Source organism: Antechinus flavipes, chromosome 3 (assembly GCF_016432865.1).
Source record: "Antechinus flavipes isolate AdamAnt ecotype Samford, QLD, Australia chromosome 3, AdamAnt_v2, whole genome shotgun sequence".
NCBI classification, from domain to species: Eukaryota; Metazoa; Chordata; class Mammalia; order Dasyuromorphia; family Dasyuridae; genus Antechinus; species Antechinus flavipes.
In genome coordinates, this window is record NC_067400.1 from 341,841,773 (window position 1) to 341,865,874 (window position 24,102).

Here is a 24,102-nt window from a genome sequence, read left to right on the forward strand (position 1 = left end):
TCAACTTTGAAATTACAGAAGAAAATCTCTTTTGTAATCCCTGTTATGGTCAGCATCTGCTAAATGAGCCCTTTTAAATTCCTTATTTAATTCCATAAGGAAGCAGTGGAATTATTGAAAAAATCAAATAAAATCTCGATTGGCAAATATAAAGGAGGAGGGATAACATTTAAATTCCAGTCATTTTAGAATATTTTAATTACCTCAGCATATGCATAGTTATTTTGGGGCTACTATTAATAATATATCCATTTTAACAATAGCGGCAATTAATGAGAACAATTTTTTGGAGCATAAATAAATTTCTAAAAAAGAAAAAAATATTGTAGAGTGGCTTAAACTATCATGTTAGAAAAATATATTTGGTATTGACTTTAAAGCATAATTTTTAAAAATGTACATAATTAGTGTTTTAAAATATGAGAGCTAAGCAGAAGTAAAAGCTCTTCCTGACATTTCCAACTTACTGTTATTACTCCCTGCCACAAAAACCTTTTGTCTGATATCATGTCACTTAAAAATTGAATTTCTTATTCTTTTCTTTTGATTAGTTTGGTTCCTTCAGGGGAAAAAGCATGCACAGAATAAGGAAATTCGTAGATGGAATATATAGGAATTAGATGCTTCTGGCCTAGATAGAGAGATGTCTAACCAGGACTAATAAGAATACATTTTCTTGGAGTCTCTTAAGTTTAATTAAAATAACTTAACTAGATATAAAGAGAAAATGTAAAAACTGATTATGTAGATCTACTAGAGTAGATAGCACAGAGCCAGTTCTAAAGAAGAAAAAATTACTGCAATAGAGATAGACAGAAATGCACAGAAGAAAAATCCCAGAAAGCATCTAGCAATAAAACCCATGTCACTAGATATTACAGAAATGCATGAAGTGGAGTACTAGAGAAGCTAATTCAGAGGGAAATTTTGGTATTTCATTTACCACTGAGACATATGGAGATGAGAACTATTATACAACTATAGCTTTGAAAGAATATGCTACATTCAAAAGAAATAGAAAATGTGAATGAAAAACAAAAAAGAAACAGAATAGCATTGTACATTAAGAAGACATATTCATTTATACAAATCCAGGAATTAAAAAAAAAAAGAATCATAGTAGTGAACATACATAGAAGTAACATTGTCTTTGAAGCATACTACACACAACTGGGAAAGAAAGAGGAAATAGATGAGGAAGTGGTAAACATAATAACTCTGGTGTGGGAATATAATATGGCAGTTATGCAAGACTTCAATTATCAGACATCTGCTGAAACTCTCTCCCTAAATCAGGGAAACTAATACTTTTTTGACTTTTTTTTTAAATATTTAATCATTCAAAAAGTGAAGAAACCAACAAGAATATTTTTATTGAGGATTTGTTTCCCAAATAAGGAGAGCCTTGTTGTTGGGAAATAAATCATTCTTGGAAGGGTACAATTAATCATTTTAAAATCTGTGGCAGATTATAGAAAAGGGTAGCATTGTTTAATGCCCAATCTAAATTTGTGAAGAATAGATTTCTCAATGACTAAAATTCTATAAACAAAGTCACACAGCAAGTGTCTGAGGTTAGCTTTGAACTCCATTCCTCCAAACTCCAAAGTTAAAGCTCTGATTTAGTTGCTCCTCTGATAAAGATTAAGAAAAGAAGTAATCTAAAATTGCCAATCTGAATACAAAAGGAACTCACCAAAAACATGTACAGGAAAAGAAAATAAGCCAATGAATGAAAAATAAACGAATATGTCATAGGTCTTTGTAAATATTGTTACATGCAACAAAATTCAAGATACTTGTCTTGAATTGTCTTCCTAAGAAAGCTCAAGACAAAATAAAAATTTATTTAAGCTATGTGATTATTATTAAAATTGATAACAACAGTAATCAGAATTTATAATGTATCTCTAGTTTGCAAAATTTTTTACAAATATTTCATTTTATTCTCTCAATGGCTTGGAAGTTATGTATTATGTTTATCTCTGTTTCACAGATGGAGAAATTGAAGCAAACTGAGGTTTGTCTTTTCCATAAGTTATATTTAACTTCTCCAGATACAATCTCTCTCTCCACTCCCCTTTTATTTACATTCACTCTAAACCAACCAGGGCACTAACAATGATCAAGCAAAGTTGATTGGACTGTTGTCCAATCAATGAGAGCCTCAATGTTTCTAACCCTTTAATCCCAAAATATCTTTTGAGTGTTTAGAGATCAAAATTTAGATTCCTTTGGGCAGTGCACCTACAGGTGCTCTATGTGGAAAGAGAGAAGGGAAAGAAAGGAAAAAAGGAAAGGAAAGAAAAAAAAAGGAAAGAAAAAGAGCTATGTTGGCCCACTGATCAGTTTCAGTTGACTATTCATTGGGTAACTCCTATTGTACTTACTCACAGAGTTTGATTTTTGTTTTACTTTTCTTCTGAACAACAATATGATTTTTGTACTGGAAACAACAGAACAGTAAAATTAACAGTTGATACTCAATATTTATACAGGTATAGTAAGGGACCATCAATTTCATTTCAATAAGATGAAGTACCTTGGTCCAGACATAGTACATTTTCCAATACTGAAATAACTGTTAGATATGTTATTTAAGGCACTGTTAGTTCTAAGCAAAAAGTCACAGAGAAATTACCACTGGACTGGAAAATAATATCCTGATTTCTTTAGGAAGTTAGATGCTATACCGCTTGGTGCATATATGTTTAATGTTGATATTGCTTCGTTGTCTATGCTACCCTTTAGCAACATATAGTTTATTTACTTATCTCTTTTGATTAGATCAAATTTTGCATTTGCTTGATCTGAGATAAGGATGGCTACCCCTGCTTTTTTGATTTCACCTGAAGCATAATAGATTCTGCTCCAGCCTTTTACCTTTACTCTGTATATATCTCCCTGCTTTAAATGTGTTTCCTGTAAACAACATATTGTAGGGTTCTGACTTTTGATCCAGTCTGCTATCTGCCTCTGCTTTATGGGATTCACATTTACGGTTAAATTTACTAATTCTGTGTTTCCTGCCATCTTATTATCCCCTGATTATGCTTTTCTTTTACTTCCCCCCCAACCCTGTTTCCCAGTTTTAATCTTATATGTCCCACTTGTATCACATCATTAACCCTCTTAAGGATCCCTCCCTCTCCTCTTTGAATCTCTTCCCCTTTCTTATACCCTTCCCTTATTAGTCTTTGCCTTTTCCCTTTTCCTCTCCTCCTTTTTAATGAGGTGGGAGAAGATTTTCTGTAAAACAAGTATGTCAATTATTTTCTCTTTGAGCCAACTCCGATGAGAATAAGATTCACACAATGTTCCTCCCCCTCTCTAAATTCCCTCGGATATGATAAGTTTCCTTTGCCTCTTCGTGGGATGTAGTTTCCCTCTTTTTTATCCCCCCTTTCCCCCTTTTTTGACATTATCCCTTTTCCATTTCTCCTTCCCTTTTTTTATGTTATATCAGTAAAATCAGAATATATATCTAGTATTTTTGTATATCCAAAACAGAAATAAAATTCTCAAGAGTTTCTTTTACCTTTTCTGCATCTCTTGACCCCTATGGTTGGAGATCAAAATTTTTGTTTAGTGCTGTTTTTTTCCTTAGAAACAAATGGAAGATTTCTGGGGCGGAGCCAAGATGGCAGAGCAGGCACACATGACTCTCTAAGCACCTCTCATTACCCTCATAACCAACTATTTAATACAGCCTCAAAAATAACTTTTCACTGCTTAAATTCATGAAGATAAGAAGCACTACAACTTACCAGCCGATCGGAAGCTTGCCAGGAAAGGTTTGTCCTGAGGGGCCAGGAACAGACTAGCACAGGCAGTGAGAGACTAGCGTCCTGAGCAAACCAGGGGCGGGAGTGATCTCTGTGGCTAGAGAAGTTATAGAAAAGACTCTGCTATAGGCTAACTGCTCTGCCTTGATTACAAAGCAGTAAACTGGCAGAGAAGTTAAAGCCTAAAACAGAGGGTCCTCTAAAAACCGCCAGAACTGGACTTCCAGCCAAGATGGCGGAGAGGAGGCACACTGCTGTGTAACCTCCGCGCTTTTCTCTCACTATCCATTTCATTTCATGCCTCTGAATTAATGCTCGACTGAAAAAAAAAAACATACAATTACTTACCAAGAGAAACCATCCTTGAGACTCGTCAAAAAAGGTCTGTTTTTCGCGAGGGTGGGGACGGTTATTAGATCGGAAGCAGACTGCGGGCAGCAGCTGCAGCAAGAGCACGGAAGCCGGCTCAGAGCTGAGGAGAGCGGAGAGGGGGTGGGGTATGATCGCAGCAGTCTCTGAGGGGAGAGCTTTGCTACATGATTAGATACTTTGCTCCAGCAACAAGTCAGCAGCCCAGCAGAGAAGCTAAAAACACCGAGGGTGAAGAATACAACCCCAAACAGCTGGAGTTTCTTGGGACCTGGCCACTCCTCCCCCACAGTGTCTCAGCACGCTCTCGGATCTCAGAGCGCAGGCGCCACAGCACAGTAGGACCCGTGCCTCATGGCTACCCTGCTCCTCCCCCAAAGAAAGCAGCCTCCATTCAAGGGTTTTTTTTTTCTTCTGTTTCTTTGCTAGTTTGTCTTTGATTATTAGACAGAATGAGCCAAGAAACTGAAAAAGACTTTAACCCTTGACAGCTTCTATACAGATAAAGAGCAGACTCCAAATCCTGAGGAGACTAAAAACAAACAGTCCCCAGGTGAATCCCCAAAGGAGGAGATCATCTGTTCCTCAGCACAGATGAATCTCATGGAGGAAATTAAAAAGGCTCTCACAAGGGAGCTAGAAGAAAAATGGGAAAAGGAGAAGGAGGCTTTGCAAAAGGAGAGGGAGACTTGGCAAAAGAAGAGTGAGGCTTTGCAAAAGGAGAGGGAGACTTGGCAAAAGGAGAGGGAGGCTTGGCAAAAGAGTCTGGAGAAGTCAGTTAAAGAGATAAAGAAACCAAATCCTTGAAAAATAGGATTGGTGAACTGGAAACAGAAAATAGCTCTCTAAAAAATAAAATTGGCAAAATGGAAAAAAATTCCACAGAACAAAAGAACTCAATTGGACAATTAGAAAAAAGATCTTAAAAAAGTGAGTGAAGAAAATACTTCACTGAAAATCAGGGTCAAACAAATGGAATTGAATGACTCAAGGAGACAAGAAGAATCAGTCAAGCAAATCCAAAAAAATCAAACAATGGAAAAGAATGTGAAATACCTTCTGGGGAAGACAACAAACCTGGAAAACAGATCCAGGAGAGACAACCTGAGAATCATCGGACTCCCAGAAAAGTATGATGAAAAAAAGAGCCTGGACACTATTTTCCAGGAAATTATCAAAGAGAACTGCCCAGAAGTCATAGAAACAGAGGGTAAAATAGACATTGAAAGAATTCATCGATCCCCTACTGAAAGGGATCCTAAAATCAAAACACCAAGAAATATAGTGGCCAAATGCCAGAACCCTCAGACGAAGGAAAAAATACTGCAAGCGGCTAGAAAAACCCAATTCAAGTATTGAGGAGCCACAATAAGGATCACCCAGGATCTGGCAGCATCCACATTAAAGGATCGAAGGGCCTGGGATATGATATTCCGAAAGGCTAAGGAACTTGGTATGCAACCAAAAATAACTTACCCAGCGAGATTGAGCATCTTTTTCCAGGGAAGAAGATGGACATTCAACGAAGTAAGCGAATTTCACCTATTTTTGATGAAAAAGCCAGAACTTAACAAAAAACTTGATCTACAAGTACAGAACTCAAGAGAAATCTAAAAAGGTAAAGATTAATCTTGGGAACTATATTTCGGCTATAAAGATGTATAAAGAATACATGTATACCTTGTTCTAGAAACTAGATATGGAAAGGACATTGTACCAGAAAAAGGGGAAAGTGGGGGTACTACATTTCATGAAGAGGCAAAGAAAACCTATTATATCTGAGAGAAAGAATGGAGAGGGATGAATATAGTGAGTATTTTACTGCTTTCAGAATTGGCATTAAGAGAAAAATTTTAGACATATTCAATCTATGGTGAAACTTCTCCCACCTCATTGAAAAGTGAGAAGGGAAAAGTGAAAAGGGAAGGAATAAGCTAAGTGGAAGGGAATACGGTAACTGGGAGGGAAAGGGGTAAGTTAGGGGGAGGAACTCTAAGGGGGGGGGAGGGATATTAAAAAAGGGAGGGCTGTGAGAAGCAAGAGGTGCTCACAAGCTTAATATTGGGAAGGGGGGTAAGGGAGTAAGAAGGGAGAAAAGCATAAACCGGGGTTAACAAGATGGCAAGTAATACAGAATTGGTCATTTTAACCATAAATGTGAACGGGGTAAACTCCTCTATAAAGAGGAAGCGGTTAGCAGAATGGATTAAAAGCCAGAATCCTACAATATGTTGTTTACAGGAAACACACCTGAAGTGGGGTGATACATGCAGGTTAAAGGTAAAAGGTTGGAGCAAAATCTACTATGCTTCAGGTGAAGTCAAAAAAGCGGGGTAGCCATCCTGATCTCAGATCAAGCTAAAGCAAAAACTGATCTAATCAAAAGAGATAAGGAAGGGCACTATATCTTGCTAAAGGGTAGAATGAATAATGAAGCAGTATCGATATTAAACATATATGCACCAAGTAGTGTAGCATCTAAATTCTTAAAAGAGAAATTAAGAGAGCTGCAAGAAGAAATAGACAGTAAACTATAATAGTGGAGATCTCAACCTTGCACTCTCAGAATTAGATAAAGCAAACCACAAAATAAATAAGAAAGAAGTCAAAAAGATAAATAGAATACTAGAAAAATTAGATATGATAGATCTCTGGAGAAAATGTAATGGGGACAGAAAGGAGTACACCTTCTTTTCAGCAGTTCATGGAACTTATACAAAAATTGACCATATATTAGGACATAAAAACCTCAAACTCAAATGCAGTAAGGCAGAAATAGTGAATGCATCCTTTTCAGACCACGATGCATTGAAAATTACATTCAATAAAAAGCCACGGGAAAGTAGACCAAAAAATAATTGGAAACTAAATAATCTCATAGTAAAGAAGGATTGGGTGAAACAGCAAATTATAGACATAATTAATAACTTCATCCAAGAAAACGATAATAATGAGACATCATACCAAAATGTAGGGGATGCAGCCAAAGCGGTAATAAGGGGAAATCTCATATCTCTAGAGGCCTATTTGTATAAAATAGAGAAAGAGAAGGTCAATGAATTGGGCTTGCAACTAAAAATGCTAGAAAAGGAACAAATTAAAAACCCCCAGTCAAACACTAAACTTGAAATTCAAAAAATAAAAGGAGAGATAAATAAAATTGAAAGTAAAAAAAACTATTGAATTAATTAATAAAACTAAGAGTTGGTTCTATGAAAAAACCAACAAAATAGACAAACTCTTAGTAAATCTGATTAAAAAAGGAAAGAGGAAAATCAAATTGTTAGTCTTAAAAATGAAAAGGGAGAACTCACCACTAACGAAGAGGAAATTAGAGCAATAATTAGGAGTTACTTTGCCCAACTTTACGCCAATAAATTCGACAACTTAAATGAAATAGAAGAATACCTCCAAAAATATAGCTTGCCTAAACTAACAGAGGAAGAAGTAAATACCCTAAACACTCCTATCTCAGAAAAAGAAATAGAACAAACTATCAATCAATTCCCTAAGAAAAAATCCCCAGGACCAGATGGATTTACATCTGAATTCTATCAAACATTTAAAGATCAATTAACTCCAATGCTAAATAAACTATTTGAAAAAGTAGGGATTGAAGGAGTCTTACCAAACTCCTTTTATGACACAGACATGGTACTGATACCTAAACCAGGTAGGCTGAAAACAGAGAAAGAAAATTATAAACCAATCTCCCTAATGAATATTGATGCTAAAATCTTAAATAAAATATTAGCAAAAAGATTACAGAAAATCGTCACCAGGATAATACACTATGACCAAGTAGGATTTATACCAGGAATGCAGGGCTGGTTCAATATTAGGAAAACTATTAACATAATTGACTATATCAACAACCAATCAAACAAAAACCATATGATCATCTCAATAGATGCAGAAAAAGCATTTGATAAAATCCAATAGCCATTCCTAATAAAAACACTTGAGAGCATAGGAATAAAAGGACTTTTCCTTAAAATAGTTGGGAGCACATATTTAAAACCTTCAGTAAGCATCATATGCAATGGGGAAAAACTGGAACCTTTCCCAGTAAGATCTGGAGTGAAGCAAGGTTGCCCATTATCACCGTTATTATTCAATATTGTATTAGAAACACTAGCCTCTGCAATAAGAGTCAAGAAATTGATTAAAGGAATTAGAGTAGGCAATGAGGAAACCAAACTATCACCCTTTGCAGATGATATGATGGTATACCTAGAGAACCCCAGAGATTCTACTAAAAATCTATTAGAAATAATTCATAATTTTAGCAAAGTAGCAGGATACAAAATAAATCCCCATAAGTCCTCAGCATTCTTATACACCACCAACAAAATCCAAGAGCAAGCGAAACAAAGAGAAATTCCATTCAAAATAACTGTTGATAGCATAAAATATTTGGGAAACTACCTACCAAAGGAAAGTCAGGAATTATTTGAGAAAATTACAAAAAAGTTTCCACACAAATAAAGTCAGACTTAAATAATTGGAAAAAAATATTAAGTGCTCTTGGATAGGCCAAGCGAATATAATAAAGATGACAATACTCCCTAAACTAATCTATTTATTTAGTGCTATACCAATCAGACTTCCAAGAAAATATTTTAATGATTTAGAAATAATAACTAAATTCATATGGAACAATAAAAAGTCGAGAATCTCAAGGGAATTAATGAAAAAAAAATCAAATGAAGGGGGTCTAGCTGTACCTGATCTAAAATTATATTATAAAGCAGCAGTCACCAAAACCATTTGGTATTGGCTAAGAAATAGATTAGTGGATCAGTGGAAAAGGTTAGGTTCACAAGACAGAATAGTCAACTATAGCAATCTAGTGTTTGACAAACCCAAAGATTCTAACTTTTGGGATAAAATTTCATTATTTGATAAAAACTGCTGGGATAACTGGAAATTAGTATGGCAGAAATTAGGCAAGGACCCACACTTAACACCATATACCAAGATAAGATCAAAATGGGTCCATGACCTAGGCATAAAGAACGAGATTATAAATAAATTAGAGGAACATAGGATAGTTTATCTCTCAGACTTGTGGAGGAGAAAGAAATTTGTGACCAAAGATGAACAAGAGACCATTACCGATCACAAAATAGAAAATTTTGATTATATCAAATTAAAAAGCCTTTGTACAAACAGAACGAATGCAAACAAGATTAGAAGGGAAGCAACAAACTGGGAAAACATCTTTACAATTAAAGGTTCTGATAAAGGCCTCATTTCCAAAATATATAGAGAACTGACTCAAATTTATACGAAATCAAGCCATTCTCCAATTGATAAATGGTCAAAGGATATGAACAAACAATTTTCAGATGAAGAAATTGAAACTATTACCACTCACATGAAAGAGTGTTCCAAATCATTATTGATCAGAGAAATGCAAATTAAGACAACTCTGAGATATCACTACACACCTGTCAGATTAGCTAAAATGACAGGAAAAAATAATGATGAATGCTGGAGGGGATGCGGGAAAACGGGGACACTGATGCATTGTTGGTGAAGTTGTGAACAAATCCAGCCATTCTGGAGAGCAATCTGGAATTATGCCCAAAAAGTTATCAAACTGTGCATACCCTTTGATCCAGTAGTGTTTCTATTGGGCTTATACCCCAAAGAGATACTAAAAAAGGGAAAGGGACCTGTATGTGCCAAAATGCTTGTAGCAGCCCTGTTTGTAGTGGCTAGAAACTGCAAATTGAATGGATGCCCATCAATTGGAGAATGGCTGGGTAAATTGTGGTATATGAATGTTATGGAATATTATTGCTCTGTAAGGAATGACCAGCAGGATGAATACAGAGAGGCTTGGAGAGACCTACATGGACTGATGCTAAGTGAGATGAGCAGAACCAGGAGATCATTGTACACTTCGACAACGATATTGTATGAGGATGTATTCTGATGGAAGTGGATTTCTATGACAAAGAGACCTAACTGAGTTTCAATGGATAAATGATGGACAGAAACAGCTACACCCAAAGAAGGAACACTGGGAAATGAATGTGAACTATTTGCATTTTTTATTTTCTTCCCGAGTTATTTTTACCTTCTGAATCGAATTCTCCCTGTGCAGCGGGAGAACTGTTCGGTTCTGCAAATATGTATTGTATCTAGGATATACTGCAACATATTTAACATATATAGGACTGCTTGCCATCTTGGGGGGGGGGAGGAGGGGGAGGGAGAGAGGGGAAAAAAACAAAATATAAGCGAGTGCAAGGGATAATGTTGTAAAAAAAATTATCCTGGCATGGATTCTGTCAATACAAAGTTATTATTAAATAAAATAAAATTAAAAATTAAAAAATAAATAAATAATGCAATAGATTAAATAAATAAATAAATAAAAACTGCCAGAACCTAATGAGATCTGGCTGTAACCCCTCAAACCCGGAAGTGACTCAGGCAGACTTTAACGCAGCCCTGCGGCCACATCCCGCAGTTCGGGACTTTTGCGGGGGCAGTTACTAATCTGCAGGGCAGCTGGGCACAGCCTGGGCAGCCTCTAATTGGCAGAGTGGGGGGCTCGGCCTGGGGCAATAGAACCTCCCCAGCTGACTGTGCTTCCCAGGCAGATACTTCTGGTCCCTGGAAATCCATTCACTGCTCAGCTGCTAATACCCATATCCCCAGGGGAGGGTTTGGCTCCAAGGCAGTGAAACTCTCACTGCTAAGTGTCTAGGCCCAAGGCAGTCATTATCTCACACAGCTGAGGTTCTTTGAAAGGCACTTTCCCAGCCCAGCCCGGCAGGCCTGAGTTACTTTCGGGTGGGGAACTCTTTCCCAGAGCACTCTAGTACCTCGCTGCTTTTTGTAGCTGGTCGGCAGGACAGCTACCCGTCCATATACCTTTCACTGCTCTGCAGAAGAAGCTAGTAACCTCCTGGCTCTGAAAGCAGACCTTACAGGCTTTAACAAAATGAGTAAAAAAATCAAAAGAATGATTGATAGTTTCTACACAGAAAGAGAACAGCTTTTCAACCCTGAAGAGACTAATAACAGACAGACTCCAGATGATTGTTGGTCTCCAATACAAAAGGGTCTCCTAGAAGAGACTATTAAAAACCTTAAAAGAGAGCTAGAAAAGAAATGGGGAAAGACACATAACTCACTAAAAGAAAAATTTGATAAAGTGGAAAAAGAAAAGAACTTCCTTATTATTGTTCTGTAAGAAATGACCAGCAGGATGAATACAGAGAGGACTGGCGAGACTTACATGAACTGATGCTAAGTGAAATGAGCAGAACCACGAGATCATTATACACTTCGACAACAATATTGTATGAGGACATATTTTGATGGAAGTGGATTTCTTTGACCAAGAGACATAACTGAGTTTTAATTGATAAATGATGGACAAAAGCAGCTACACCCAAAGAAAGAACACTGGGAAACAAATGTGAACTATCTGCATTTTTGTTTTTTTCCCGGGTTATTTATACCTTCTGAATCCAATTCTCCCTATGCAACAAGAGAACTGTTCGGTTCTGCAAACATATATTGTATCTAGGATATACTGCAACATATCCAACATATAAAGGACTGCTTGCCATCTAGGGGAGGGGGTGGAGGGAGGGAGGGGAAAAAATCGGAAAAGAAACGAGTGCAAGGGATAATGTTGTCAATATAAAGTAATCATTTTCCTGAAATGTGAATTGGAAAAGGTAAAAAAAAAAAAACTCCCAAGAAGTACAGGGAAACAGAGTTTGCGAATTGGAAAAAGAAAATGACTCACTAAAAAAAAAAAAAAAAAAATAGTGAAATGGAAAAAAACTCCATAGAGCAAAACAACTCAATTGGACATATACAAGAAGAAGTAAAAAAAGCTAATGAGGAAAATAACTCACTAAAAATTAGAACTGAACAAATAGAAATGACTGATTCATTGAGACATCAAGAATCAGTCAAGCAAAACCAAAAAAATGAAAGATTGGAAAAAAATGTCAAATATTTACTGGGAAAAACAACAGACCTGGAAAATAGATCTAGGAGAGATAACCTGAGGATCATCAGACTACCAGAAAATTATGATGAAAAAAAGAGCCTAAATACTATTTTACAGGAAATCATCAAAGAGAACTGCCCAGAAGTAATAGAACCAGAAGGGAAAATAGGCGTTGAATGAATTCATCGAACACCTTCTGAAAAAGACCCTAAAATAAAGACTCCGAGGAATATTGTGGCCAAACTTCAGAATTTCCAGACTAAAGAAAAAATTTTACAAGCAACCAGGAAAAAACAGTTCAAATACCGAGATGCCACAATAAGGGTTTCGCAAGATCTGGCTGCCTCAACATTAAAGGATCAAAGGTCCTGGAATCAGATGTTCTGAAAGGCAAAAGAACTCGGAATGCAGCCAAGAATAAATTATCCAGCTAAGCTGAGTATTTTTTTTCCACGGAAGAAGATGGACATTTAATGAAATAGAGGAATTCCATCTGTTTCTAAGGAAAAAACCAGACTTAAACAAAAAATCTGATCTTCAACAACAGGAATCAAGAGAAGTAGAAAAAGGTAAAAGGAACTCTTGAGAACTGTATTTCTGTTGTGAATATACATAAAAACCATATGTATAATTTGATTTTACCGATATAACATAAAAAAGGGAAGTAGAAATGGAAAGGGGATAGTGCCAGAAAAAGGGAAGAAAGGAGATAAAAAGAGGGAAACTACATGCGACAATGAGGCAAAGGAAATCTATCATATATGAGGGAACTTAGAGAGGGGGAGGAACATTGTGTGAATCCTACTCTCATCAGAGTTGGCTCAAAGAGGAAACAATTGACATATTTGTTTTACACAAATTATTCTCTCACTTCATTAAAAAGTGGGAGAGGAAAAGGGAGAAGGAAAAAGAATAATAAGGGAAGGGTACAAGAAAGGGGAAGGGATTCAAAGGGAGGAAGAAGGGATACTAAAGAGGGAGAGCTGCGCAACTTTAGTGGGACCAATAGGGAAGAAGGGAAGGAGGGCAAGAAAAAGAAAAGTATAATCTGGGGATATTAGGATGGCAAGAAATGCAGAATTGGTTATTTTAACCACAAATGTGAATGGGATGAACTCTCCCATAAAGAGGAGGCGGATAGCAGACTGGATCAAAAGTCAGAACCCTACAATCTGTTGTTTACAGGAAACACATTTAAAACACGGGGATACATACAGACTAAAGGTAAAAGGCTGGAGCAGAATCTATTATGCTTCAGGTGAAGTCAAAAAAGCAGGGGTAGCCATCCTTATCTCAGATCAAGCAAAAGCAAAGATTGATCTAATTAAAAGAGATAAGGAAGGAAACTATATCTTGCTTAAGGGTACTATAGACAATGAAGCAATATCAGTATTAAACAAATATGCACCAAGTGGTATAGCATCTAACTTCCTTAAAGAGAAGCTAAGAGAGTTGCGAAAAGAAATAGACAGCAAAACTATAATAGTGGGAGATCTCAATCTTGCACTCTTAGATTTAGATAAATCAAATCACAAAACAAATAAGAAAGAAATTAAAGAGGTAAATAGAATATTAGAAAAATTAGGTATGATAGATCTCTGGAGAAAACTGAATGGTGACAGAAAGGAGTATACTTTCTTCTCAGCAGTTCATGGAACCTACACAAAAATTGACCATATATTAGGACATAAAGACCTCAAAATTAAATACAGGAAGGCAGAAATAGTAAATGCTTTCTTTTCAGATCACAATGGAATAAAAACTACATTCAACAAAAAGTTAGGTGTAAATAGACCAAAAAGTAATTGGAAACTAAATAATCTCATCTTAAAGAATGATTGGGTGAAACAGCAAATTATAGACACAATTAATAATTTCACGCAAGATAATGACAACAATGAGACATCATATCAAAATTTATGGGATGCAGCCAAAGCAGTAATAAGGGGAAATTTTATATCCTTAGAAGCTTACTTGAATAAAACAGAAAAAGAGAAGATCAATGAATTGGGCCTGGAACTTAAAAAGTTAGAAAAAGACCAAATTAAAAACCCCCAATCAATTACTAAACTTGAAATTCTAAAATTAAAAGGAGAAATTAATAATATAGAAAGTAAAAAAAAAAAAAAAAACTATTGAACTAATAAATAAAACTAAGAGTTGGTTTTATGAAAAAACCAATAAAATTGATAAACCTTTGGTAAATCTGATTAGAAAAAGGAGAGAGGGAAATCAAATTGGCAGTCTTAAAAATGAAAAAGGAGAACTTACCACTGATGAAGAGGAAATTAAAGAAATAATAAATAATATTTCTTTGCCCAACTTTATGCCAATAAATTTGATAACCTAAGCGAAATGGATGACTACCTCCAAAAATATAGGCTTCCCAGATTATTAGAGGAGGAAGTAAATTGCTTAAATAGTCCCATTTCAGAAAAAGAAATAGAACAAGCTATTAATCAACTCCCTAAAAAAAAATCCCCGGAATCAGATGGATTTACATGTGAATTCTACCAAACATTCAAAGAACAATTAGCTCCAATGCTTCGTAAACTATTTGAAAAAATAGGGAATGAAGGAGTCCTACCAAACTCCTTTTATGACATAGACATGGTACTGATACCTAAACCAGGTAGGTTGAAAACAGAGAAAGAAAATTATAGAACAATCTCCCTAATGAATATTGATGCTAAAATCTTGAATAAGATATTAGCAAAAAGACTACAGAAAATCATCCCCAGGATAATACATCATGATCAAGTAGGATTTATACCAGGAATGCAGGCCTGGTTCAATATTAGGAAAACTATCAATTTAATTGGCCATATTAATAATCAAATTAACAAAAACCATATGATCATCTCAATAGATGCAGAAAAAGCATTTGATAAAATCCAACATCCATTGCTATTAAAAACTCTTGAGAGTATAGGAATAAATGGACTTTTCCTTAAAATAATCAATAGCATCTATTTAAAACCAGCAGTAAGCATTATATGTAACGGGGACAAACTGCAACCATTTCCAATAAGATCAGGAGTAAAACAAGGTTGCCCACTATCACCGTTACTATTTAATATTGTATTAGAAATGCTAGCTTTGGCAATAAGAGTTGAGAAAGAGATTAAAGGAATAAGAATAGGCAATGAGGAAACCAAATTATCACTCTTTGCTGATGATATGCTGGTATACTTAGAGAACCCCAGAGATTCTACCAAAAAGTTATTAGAAACAATCTACACCTTCAGCAAAGTTGCAGGATATAAAATAAACCCACATAAGTCATCATCATTCTTATATATCACTAACAAAACCCAACAGTTAGAGTTACAAAAAGAAATTCCATTTAAAGTAACTACTGATTGTATAAAATATTTAGGAATCTATCTGCCAAGGGAAAATCAGAAACCTTATGAGCAAAACTACAAAACACTTTCCACACAGATTAAGTCTGATCTAACCAACTGGAAAAATATTAAATGCTCTTGGATTGGACAAGCAAATATAATAAAGATGACAATACTACCTAAATTAATCTACTTATTTAGTGCTATACCAATCAGACTCCCAAAAAACTACTTTGATGAATTAGAAAAAATAACAACAAAGTTCATATGGAAAAACAAAAGGTCAAGAATTTCAAGGGAATTAATGAAAAAAAAATCAAATGAAGGTGGCCTAGCTGTACCAGATCTAAAATTATATTATAAAGCAGCAGTTACTAAAACCATCTGGTATTGGCTAAGAAATAGACTAGTTGATCAATGGAATAGGTTAGGTTCAAAGGACAAAACAGCCAATAACTTTAATAATATAGTGTTTGACAAACCCAAAGACACCAGTTTCTGGGATAAGAATGCATTATTTGACAAAAATTGCTGGGAAAATTGGAAACCAGTATGGCAGAAACTAGGCATTGACCCATACTTAACACCGTACACCAAGATTAGGTCAAAATGGGTTCATGACCTAAACATAAAGAATGAGATTATAAATAAATTGGAAGAGCATAGGATAGTTTACCTCATAGACCTGTGGAAGAGGGAGGAATTTATGACCAAAGAAGAACTAGAGATCACTATTGATCATAACATAGAAAATTTTGATTATATCAAATTGAAAAGTTTTTGTACAAACAAAACAAATGCAGACAAGATTAGAAGTGAAACAATAAACTGGGAAAACATTTTTACAATCAAAGGTTCTGATAAAGGCCTCATTTCCAAAATATATAGAGAATTGACTCTAATCTATAAGAAATCAAACCATTCTCCAGTTGATAAATGGTCAAAGGATATGAACAGACAGTTCTCAGATGAAGAAATTGAAACTATTTATAGACATATGAAAATATGCTCCAAATCATTATTAATCAGAGAAATGCAAATTAAGAGAACTCTGAGATACCACTACACACCTGTCAGATTGGCTAGAATGACAGGGAAAGATAATGAGGAATGTTGGAGGGGATGTGAGAAAACAGGGACACTGATACATTGTTGTTGGAATTGTGAACACATCCAGCCATTCTGGAGAGCAATTTGGAACTATGCTCAAAAAGTTATCAAACTGTGCATACCCTTTGATCCAGCAGTGTTTCTACTGGGCTTATACCCCCAAAGAGATACTAAAGAAAGGAAAGGGACCTGTATGTGCCAAAATGTTTATAGCAGCCCTGTTTGTAGTGGCTAGAAGCTGGAAAATGAAAGAATGTCCATCAATTGGAGAATGGTTGAGTAAACTGTGGTATATGAATGTTATGGAATATTATTGTTCTGTAAGGAACGACCAGCAGGATGAATATAGAGAGGACTGGCGAGATTTACATGAACTGATGCTAAGTGAAATGAGCAGAACCAGGAGATCATTATATACCTCAACAACGATACTGTTTGAGTACGTATTCTGATTGAAGTGGATCTCTTCGATAAAGAGAGCTTTAATTGATCAAAGATGGACAGAAGCAGCTACACCCAGAGAAAGAACACTGGGAAATGAATATAAACTGCTTGCATTTTTGTTTTTCTTCCCAGGTTATTTATACCTTCTGAATTCAATTCTCCCTGTGCAACAAGAAAACTGTTCGATTCTGCACACATATATTGTATCTAGAAACAAATGGAATTCATCTGTTTCATTAAATGTCCATCTTTGTCCCTGGGAAAAAAATGCTCAGTTTGGCTGGGTAGTTTAGTCTTGGCTGCATTCCAAGTTTTTTTGCCTTTTAGAATATCAGATTCCAGACCCTTCCATCCTTTAATGTGGAGGCAGCCAGATCTTGGGTGATCCTTATTGTGGTATGTCGGTATTTGAATTGTTTTTTTCTGGCTGCTTGTAATAATTTTTCCTTAATCTGATGTTCTGAAATTTGGCCACAATATTCCTTGGTGTTTTTATTTTAGGGTCTTTTTCAGAAGATGTTTGATGAATTCTTTCAATGTCTATTTTACCTTCCGGTTCTGGTTTTACCTCTGGACAGTTCTCTTTGATGATTTCCTGTAGAATAGTATCTAGGCTCTTTTTTTCATCATAATTTTTGGAAAGTCCAATAATCCTCAAATTATCTCTCTTAAATCTATTTTCCAGGTCTGAAGTTTTTCCAAGTAGATATTTCATGTTTTTTTCCAATTTATTATTTTTTTGGTTTTGCTTGACTGATTCTTGCTGTCTCAATGAATCATTAGTTTCTATTTGTTCAGCTCTGATTTTTAATGAATTATTTTCTTCATTAGCTTTTTTTACTTCTTTTTGTATATGCCCAATTGAGTTTTTAAATGACTTATTTTTTTTTCCATTTCACTAATTTTTTTTTTAGTGAATTATTTTCTTTTTCCAATTCACAAATCCCACTTCCTTGTGAATTCTTTGTCTTTTCCAATTCATAAATCCTATTTTCTAGTGAATTCTTTATCTTTTCCAATTCACAATTCTTAATTTCCTTAACTTTTTTTAAATTTTTTTCCAATTCACAAATTCTGTTTCCCTGCACTTCCTGGGAATTTTTTACCTTTTCTAATTCATATTTCAGCAAGTTGTTACTTTCTTGCAAAGCTTCTCTTTCCTTTCCCCATTTTTCTTCTAACTCTCTTTTGAGACTTTTAATGGTCTCTTCTAGGAGAGCATTATGTAAAAGGGTGCAAGGGGGTTACCAGCTTCCTCTGCAAAGCATGGAAAGATGTAAACAGCTTTCAGGTGGCGAGGTATGGGAGTGCTCTGGGCAAAAGTTCCCCCGACCACTGGAATTGATTTAGCACAGTCAAGCTAGGGAAGTGCCGAGTGGAAAACCCACTGTGTGTTTTAGCAACTGCCCTAACGTTAGAGACTAAGCAGTAAAAATGTCACTACCCAAGGCCAAACCCTCCTGTAGGGCTGTGGGTATTAGCAGCTGACCAGCTATTGGCCCTATTTAGACCAGAAGTCTCTGCCCAAGCAAATCGCTTTGTGAAAGCTCTATTGCCCCAGGCCGAGCCCCCATTGTGCAGATTAGAGGCTGCCCCGAGCTGTGCCCCCCTGCCATACAGGTTTGCAACTGCCCCAAGGAAAAGCCTTGTACTGGTGTTGGGGCTGCGAGCTTGTGCTGTGATCTGTGCTGTCACTTCCAGTTTTGGGTACGTACACATTCCCTCCTGGTTCTCTCCCTGCTTGCGCTGATCTTCTCCCCCGCCCCTCAGGACAAACCTTTTCTGATGAAATTCCAGATTTTCTTCAGCTGGTGAGTTGTTGTATTTCTAGTCTTTGTGGGTTTTACCCACTCGAGTGCTATTTTTGAGGCTAAATATAATGTTGGTCATGAGGGTAGGAGAGATGCTTAGAAAGTCGCATGTGGCTTCTTCGCCATCTTGGTTCTGCCTCCTCCAATATCCTGATTTCTAAAGTAAAACAGTCCATAGTGCCTAAGCCATAGTGCTTAATAAAATGTTTGTTGACTGACTAATTTCTTTGGCCATATACTACTGACATATTGAAATAACTACAAGGTTGAATTTGATAAGGGACAAAGGAGAAAGTGTCAGAGAAGCTACTCTAAGAAATTTGAGAGAATATATTTGACCTCTGTCTAGTACCCTCAGAACCTTAAGGAGAAAGAGGCTAAACTAATATTACATATTTATTAACTCAAAATAAAGAGTTAAATTGCTATTGTTTTCATGCTTCCTTTATATAGAATTCATGGTTTGAGGTGATTATTCTTTTGTCACTCTGAAACATTTAACTCTTAATTCAGTGATCTGGGTTTAGTCCTTTTCTCTGATATTTACTCTATGATCTCGAACAAGATATTTTACCTTGTTTGATATCAGATTCCTCATCTATAAATTGAATAAGTTAAGTTAGATGATTTCTTTAGTGTCTTCAAACTAGTTTAAAATTATAAACCCAGCATCTTGAGGTAGGTACTGTCCTTAACACTCATTTAGACAGACATTCAGTCACATGCTTCCTAGTCACATTTCTTCTCTTATTTTTAAACTGTTATTTTTAATCTTGTTTTGTTATTTTCTCTTTCATATGTGTAAATCTTCCTTCCCTAAATAGGCTACAAGCTCACTGAAAACACTGAACAAGCAATGTTCAGTGAATACTGATTGATTTCATGGAATTATAGACTGGTAAAATATGAGATAGAAGAGAGTGGCTCTCTTTAGCTTCCAAATGAGGGAAATGGCATCAGAGGTCATGAAGTGGCAGATGCTGAAAGAACTAGGAGAGGAAAGTGCCCTGAATGCTATGTTCACTTCTGTGTGTGTGTGTGTGTGTGTGTGTGTGTGTGTGTGTGTTTAATCTCTACTATGGCTTTTCCCTTTTGCTCTTATTTTTCTTTACCAACTTGATTCATAAAGCAATGTGTATTAAAAATAAACTTACTACTTTTAAAAAAAAGTTCCCTGACTCCCAGCGTTGTATACTTTCCATTATATACATTAATTTGATTTAATTGATTTCACCTGTCCTGGATGCCATTCCCCCCCTCCCCCACACACACGCACCTTTTTTTCCCCCAAAGATCTTCAGTACTTTGATGGGGAGGGGATGAGACTAAGTATCTCACTGGTTCATTTCAGGCCTAGGATTTAATGATTCTTTAATTCTAACCCAGATGGGTGAATAACATGAAGATTTCAGGTTTATTAAAAGGACCAGTGGGGGAGGTAACCTCATGAGGCAGAAGAACCCTACCCTGCTGCTGAAATAACATTATGTACCAACTGTTCAACTTATATATAGAATTACCCTTACACTATCAGTCCCACCATTTTACCACATATCATTACTACATATATTATTTTCCATTCTTAGAGAGCCTGTGGATTCAGTTCCTAACAAAGAAGGCAGTCAGTCCCAAACTGTCATGATACTTGGAGCAGCAATGGAGGCAACTTTTAATGGACATGGAGGAAGGACCTTTTAATCATTTTCATCTCATATGTGAGAGACAGCTTGGAATAGAACCCCAATCTTGAAGCCAACTTTGAGGCCAAGAAGATGTGGCTTCAAATTCTGCCTCTGGCATATATAGAAGCTGAGTGATTCTTGACAAAGAACTTAACTTCTTAATGCTCTAGACAACTACAGACAAAGTAAAGAGAGTAAATAGAGTCTTGGACTTGAAATGAAGAAACCTCACTTTTAAATCACTTACTAGCTATATGACCTTGGTCAAGTTAATTAGCTTCTATTTGCCTCAGTTTTTTCAACTCTTAAATGAAGATAATAAGAGCATCTATCTCCTAGGATTGTTATAAAGATTAAATGAAGTATTATCTGTAAAGTGGTTAACCCAATGCCTGGAAAATGATAGATATTATAGAAATGCTGGTGATTATTATTTAATAAGTTGCAAAAAGGGTGTCAACTTGTATTGGCAGTAATTTTCTCATCCATGAATGCTCCTTACCAAGAAATCACATGTCTAGTCTCTTTCCCATTCATATGCAGTGAGTGATACATATGACTCAAGTGATATCCTTAGCTTATAACTCATTCTATCCTGTCCAGAACTCCATATTTTCCTACAGCTGCCTCTGGTATCCATGAATGCAGGCAGTAGGTAGGTTTAATCAGCAAAGCTGGTTCTCTTTTTTAAATTAAATGGAGTTATGCTTGTCTCCGACACACCCTGTTGTTATGTCTGTCTACCTGGCAAGTCCAACTGGAATGCACATGTGACAACTTAGTGCCCTCCAGATTTAATTCTATATAAATGATAGATTAAGCCATCTAAAGTTTGACATTCCTTTCTAATCATTGGAATGGGGCAATAGGCTTCTATAATGTCATGATAAGTAAAAAAAGTATATTAATAACATCTCATATGTAGGAAAAAATAATGAATGTTTATTCTGTGCCTAGGGAGGTTAGGGTATTTATTGAAGTAATGCATTTAGCTTATGATATAGTGTTAACTAGATATGGGGGAGACAGAAGAAAAAAAAATTGGTCCCTGCTTTCAGGAGGCTAACTTCATAAATTGAGAGAAAAGACAACACACATAAAAGAAGTAGATGGCATTACCATCCCTTCTTCCATCCTTTTTGACAAAAAAGATCACAAAATCTTCACAAGTTCATTGTGTTTTACTGGACTCAAAAAAACTTACTCTCTGATATTTATCCTTTGAATGATGAACCTTTTTGCACTTAGCTAGATTGGTATACAAGTTACAAATATGGGGCTGGTGACAAGGTCCAGGCTAAAGAAAATAACACAACCAGCCATTTCAGGTACATAGATAACCTGCTCTGCTCTTGGTTGCCTGATCTGAATTCTTTGGATCTTGCCAATTCCTTTCCTCTCAATGTTTAATTTTCCTTATAAATTTGCCCCAACTTGACAATATGGTTCCTTATTGATTTCTTTATAATAGATTTGGAAGAGAATTTGCTTTAGAGAGAGAAGATCAGCATTCTTATCCTAGACCAACCTTCGTATTCATGTTGGGCCAATCAATTCAACTTCTGGGTTGCAATTTCTCCATTTAGAAAATCTATGGGTTCATTTGTAAGATGTTTTAGGACTCTTCCAACTTAAATTCCATGATTCTAAGATTTCCAATGTCCTCTCTCTGTGTATTATGTATTTAGAGGTGATTATTTAAGAAGAACTTCTGATTATCATAATATTGGCTTCTGAAAAAAGGTACTTTCAGTTGATTACCATTTTATCTGCCCATATTATATCACATAATATGTGACTTTTATTGATAACTATCTTGTTTTGGTAGGCAGGATAATTTGAATATTCTCAGATTTTTGTTCTACTATATTAGCCTTCAGGAAACCAGAATTATCATTATGCACAATGAGACCTCAGAATATATATTTAAATTAAATTATATATCTATATAATTTTTATATTTTAAGCATTAAGCCGTCTGCCCCACTCTCTCTCTTCTTGCCTCCCCACTACATGCTAAAGAAGGCCATTATTTTATATATATATATATATATGTCAGATAGACATAGATATTAGGCACATATGAATATTTCTGTGTGTTTGTGTGTATGTACAAAAACATATGAATACTTCTATTCATCAGCTCTTTCTCTAGAGGTAAATAGTATCTTCCTTCACAGTTTCTTTGTAGTTGATTTGAATATTTATAATATTCAGAATAGCCTCAGAGTAGAATTTTGATGGATGAGAAAAACATAAAAGTAAGCACTAATTTTTATGACAGACACCAAGTGGAAAAGCCCAACTGGGTCTGGAGAAGTCACAAAAAAAGCTTCATGAAGGAAATGGAAATTGTCCTAAGTCTTAAATGATAGGTGAAATATATATATATATAGAAAGAAATCAAGACTTTTAGCACTTAATGTTTTTGCTAATATAGCCATTTCTTGCCCTTCTAACCATTGTACTTAAGTTCCCTAAATTTGTTGTGATTGTTTAGTAATTTCAGTGAAATTTAACCTTGCATCCATTTGTGTCTTTTTGGCAAAGATAACTAAGTAATTTATTCATTATACAGATGAAGAAACTGAGGCAAAAAGCCTTAAGTGACTTGGTCAGGATGATATAGCTTAAGTGTCTATGATTAGATAATGACTACATGTCTTCTTGATTCTAGGTACTGGACACTATTCACTGAGCCTCCTAGCTGTCATTGGCTTTCTGCATACATAATATTCAGCTACAGGAGAATACTTGAAATTGCTGAGACACAGCATTCTCTCCCTGTCTTCATACTTTTCCACTGGCTGTTTCTCTCTCTTGGAAAGTTCTTCCCTGTCATCTCTTAAATCCAGCTTCAGACACTTACTAGCTATGTGACCCTAGGCAAGTTAACCTCATCCAGTGTAGTTGTGAGAATTTTGTATTTGTGTTTTTTAAGTATTTAGATTAGCTTCTGGCACATAGTAAGTACTCTTTAAATATCACTATTTACTATTACTATTAAATATTAATATTATTTTTTTCCTATCTTCCTTTAACTGGGTATGGGGTAAGGAGTAAGATAAAATTAATGCTTTTTAGTTGAAAAGAAAATTTTATTTTTCTTTTTAAGAGTTCAAGTTCATACTTGTACTAGACTTCTTCAATCTTCCTAGATTGTTTTGATTATCTTGATTCAAATTACCTTCTTTTCTATACAGTAACAGTATCTTCTATTTGTTTGTTTGCTTGCTTTCCTTTCTTTGTATCTCCAATATTTAGTACAGTGTCTTCTAAATATAAATATTTGTCAACTGACTGAGTTAAAGGGAATAGTACTATCATTGAAGTCACAAAAATGTGAATGAATATGATGTGTGCTGGATTCAGCAAATAGAAAAATCTACTTGCAATGTAGGGTTGGTAAACGTATGAGGATATTCTGAGCTGGTTATTGAAAAAGTTGTACAGGAAACAGATACTAGAAGGCTTTGAGTCTCAAAAGGACAAGTATAGACTTTTCAGGAAATATATCAATGTATACATGATCATATTAGTTATATGATTCATACTTTCAGACATATA